Source organism: Hyalella azteca, unplaced genomic scaffold, assembly GCF_000764305.2.
Source record: "Hyalella azteca isolate HAZT.00-mixed unplaced genomic scaffold, Hazt_2.0.2 contig15312, whole genome shotgun sequence".
Lineage (NCBI taxonomy): Eukaryota > Metazoa > Arthropoda > Malacostraca > Amphipoda > Hyalellidae > Hyalella > Hyalella azteca.
Window position 1 is genome coordinate 13518 of NW_025945169.1, and position 3822 is coordinate 17339.

General features: G+C 39.5%; 1 long non-coding RNA gene across 1 annotated transcript; it reads right to left on the minus strand.

The window, feature by feature from the left end:
- Positions 1-1408: 1408 nt before the first annotated feature.
- On the minus strand, positions 1409-3235 carry LOC108675270. Its single transcript, XR_001931096.2, has 3 exons — positions 3170-3235; positions 1994-2298; positions 1409-1426 (listed from the first exon to the last, which is right to left on the minus strand). It is a non-coding gene; the product is annotated as an uncharacterized LOC108675270 (long non-coding RNA).
- Between the last annotated feature and the right edge of the window lie 587 nt (positions 3236-3822).

Below are 3822 nucleotides of genomic sequence, written 5' to 3' on the forward strand. Positions count from 1 at the left end.
AGTTATAGCAAACAAATTCCCCTCAAAATTAACATGTGGATAATGGAAGATACAAATACGTCATCCGGGATGATGCAAGCAAGATCTACAAAATAGTTCATAAGAAGCGTTGTAATATAATGAACCATACCCTGCGCCGAGGGTGTGTCAGCGGCGCCCGTCGTGGTGGATGAAGCGAGAGTAGATTGCACAGGGACGGAGGTGGAGGCCTCGACGTCATCACTCAGCTCGCGGTTGCGCAGCTGCATTGCACATTTTTCAGGCGCCTGCACGTCAAAAAAAAAAAACATTTGGGAAAAAGAAAAGCAACAGAAACGAAGACACTCGAACAAGAGGTCGCTTACACGGGACGTCGGCCACCCGCATGAGAGAGACAGAGAAGGGAAATGTAAGGAATCCTACCTACATAATAACTTAACCCCACAACTGAGACCTACAGTCAGACGCCGCGAGCTCAGCGGTGGGGCGCTCAGGAACAATCCCCTTAGGAGCGCGAAATCCCATAGGACTGACGAGCATAGACACGTCAGAAGTCCCCCCTGAGAGGATCACATTAAGAGCTAAACAAAGCAATGAAGGTTTTACTCTGTCAACATAGTAAATTACAACAACTATAGAATAGGAAACACGGATACATCAATGTAGAACGTTGAGAACTAAGCAGCTAAATAATAACTATTAAGCGCTATTCCTAACCTGGGCGGGCACAGGTGGATCTGTGTACACAAACTCGGGTATAAAATAAGAAACGTACTTGAGTTTTCCGTTTCTTCCTTGATTCTCTTATCCTTTGGCAGTCCTCTTCAAGGTCTTCATCTATCCAAATCCTGCTGAGAAGATAGGCTACGTCGACGCTAGCAAATGAATGCTGAATATGTTTCCCTGCGGTCAGAATGAAAGTATAAATTCAGAGTGAGAAATCAAGATATACGTAATACAGAACTTGACACGCAGCGGGAAAACAGTTGCCGCGCATATTTAGAAAGCACTAATCATTAAAAAATGATTTAATCATGCTAATAAAACAATAAATTGACTTACCTGTGAAAGAAACCTAAAATAATTTTCATGGAAAGAACCCATCTAGCACATTTCCCAAACCTCCAAGAACAGTCGTAAATAAAATGCGTCTAAAAAACACTTTTTAAAGACAACACGTCTACGTAGACCAGTGTTTCCGATGATACACATGTGCAATGAATTTATAATTTTATTTTTGAGTATTACAATAAATTATTTAGCTTTTTTCAATTTTGTAAATTATTCATNAATGCGATCTTACCTTCTTATGTTTGACCATGTGTTTGTAGAAGAGCGGTCTGAAGAATTCTTCACGCTCTTCTCGGGTTGGGTTGCCTAATGCTGAGGCCGATGATTCTTCATCATCGGCGACGACGACTGAGATGATGCGCTTCTTGCCCACGCTCTGCAACACGGCAATGAAAAGTTGTGCACCAACATCACCACTATGACACGTGTACCGATACGAATAAATAACTGGTCTGCAACATACGAATGGCTACGACAACAAATTAGTGACAAATACAGAAACAGAGCTTCCAGGAAGAAACACATTAGAGACAATAGCAAAGACGTGATTGATAAGTGAAAAAGAAGTTAATGTAGTTATAGCAAATAATGATGAATCATGAATGGACGCCGAAAATATTCATTAAATTAATGGGATAATAGAGTAGAAAAATATCCTGTTTAATAATCTTATCTTCATGATGGCCAAATCTCCTATTCTAATTACACGGAAATCAACCTTTCTCATGACAGTTTTTTTTACTCTAAAGAGTCTAATCATTTACAGGTAGAAGCTAAAGCTTAGGAATGTTAGACGTAACTTAAACTTAGGAATGTTAGACGTAACAAATATAGTTCGCTCGAGAGGCCGGAGTGTTCAATATCACCAATATGCGAGTAGCCAGCAGGACCTAATAAAATTTGACGCTATCACATATACAAGAAGAATGCAGTCAGTTCTCACGGTCTTGTTTATCCGGACGGAATCAGACCCCCTGAGGTGACGTGATGATGCAGGGCGGCGGCGTGGTAGGACCTCTTCGCTGTCCTCCTCCTTGTCCTCTTTGTCCTCCTCTTTGGACTCGGGCGCCGTGGCGATGCAAGCCGTCGGCTGATGGCGCAGGCGTCTCGGCGAAGCGCTCTCCTTAGAAGCACCGGCCTGGTCTTCTACGAAAGCATCGGCCTGGTCATCCGCCTTGACTCGCGCTCGCCGTCGCTCCTCCAGCGAAAATTTGCGTTGCCGCCGCTCAGGCTTCACACCACGCACTTCTGCACGCACAAACAAAATTAGCTAATACTTTGTATTAGTTATCTATTCAGGTTAGAAATTTAACATCGTGAAACAAACTATCACATGGGAATAAAAAAAACAGCAGTGAATTCTCTAAAAAATCAATAAAAAACATCAATGAATTTGCGGAGATTTTAGCAATGCACTCACGTGGCGAGTCATCATCTTGATCAAATTTTGTGACCAACAATCTTTCTTAAAACAGAAAAAGCAAATGACAAAAGAGAAAAATACCTGAACGTGCATAGAAGAGACGGTCACGTAAAGACCACACAGGCTTGCAAATTCTCTTGCTACTAACACGTGGCACCCAAACACTAAACTCTCGAGTGCGTAACTCACGTACAACTGATAGGTCCAGGTGAGCATGAAAGTAAACAGCCACTGTTTTAACCAATCCTCGAGTCTGGTTACTGGACATGCATATTTCTAAGAATCTACAATTAACTGAAATAGAATGTATGGATCCCAGCATTATCCTGACTACCTCCAGACAATCTATTTATATATATTCAGTATTAATCTGTGGCATCAAAGAATTTTCTATAACCAATAGGATAAATTATTTCACAGGAGCAGTTCGCAATGATCCTTATAAACCTATCCCATTAGTGTGAAGTCTATTTCAGACAGTACATAAGGTAGGTTAAGTTTCAAACAAGATCGGGAATTGTCAAGATATAATAACTTGACTTTAAACATCTCAAAAACAAGTGTTCCTGTACTCACGGAGTGACACCACATAATGAACATTCAAACACACAAAAAAAATTCATTATCAGAGACGCTACAAATGGTGATGAACATAAACTTGGACATTCCCATACAACAACTCTTGTTACAGCTTACCTTGATCTGATGGAGTTACATTGGATGTTGGAGAACATTTGCTGGAGCTAGTAGCTCCTTTTCCTGTTGATAAATATAAAAAATGTTTATACCTATGGCTTCACTTCATCATAAGATAATCATTTCAGGCACTTGAGATAATCTCTGGATGATTCAACAAAAGTTATTGATAATTTTCAATGATGTATGGAGACTGAGAAATATAAATAAATTATTATCTTCAAAGTGATATACAAGTCTATTTAAGTGAACTTACAGGTTTTGACGATATAATAAAATTTAAAGCTCAGCATATTAAGTACCTATGATGATCACATTTATATGCCTAACCACCAGAACACTGGTTGCAAGTATGTCAAGGTTTGTTAGAGCATGACTGATAAAAAAATAAAAGGTGAACAAATTACAGGTTCTAGCATTAGTAGCTTGATGAAATGAGCAAGATGTCCCTTACAAAAGAAAATAAAACTCACTAGCAACTTTGATCTTAAAGTTATTTTTGATTAATTTACTCTCAAGAGACAATCCAGGTAACTCACAGGAGTTTCTATTAACTTTAGAAATTATTACTTGGCCTGGGCCTATACTCTTTCAAAACTCGCTAAGTGAACGTAAGTACTTACGCTCTATTTTCTTGTCTATGATTGGTGGAT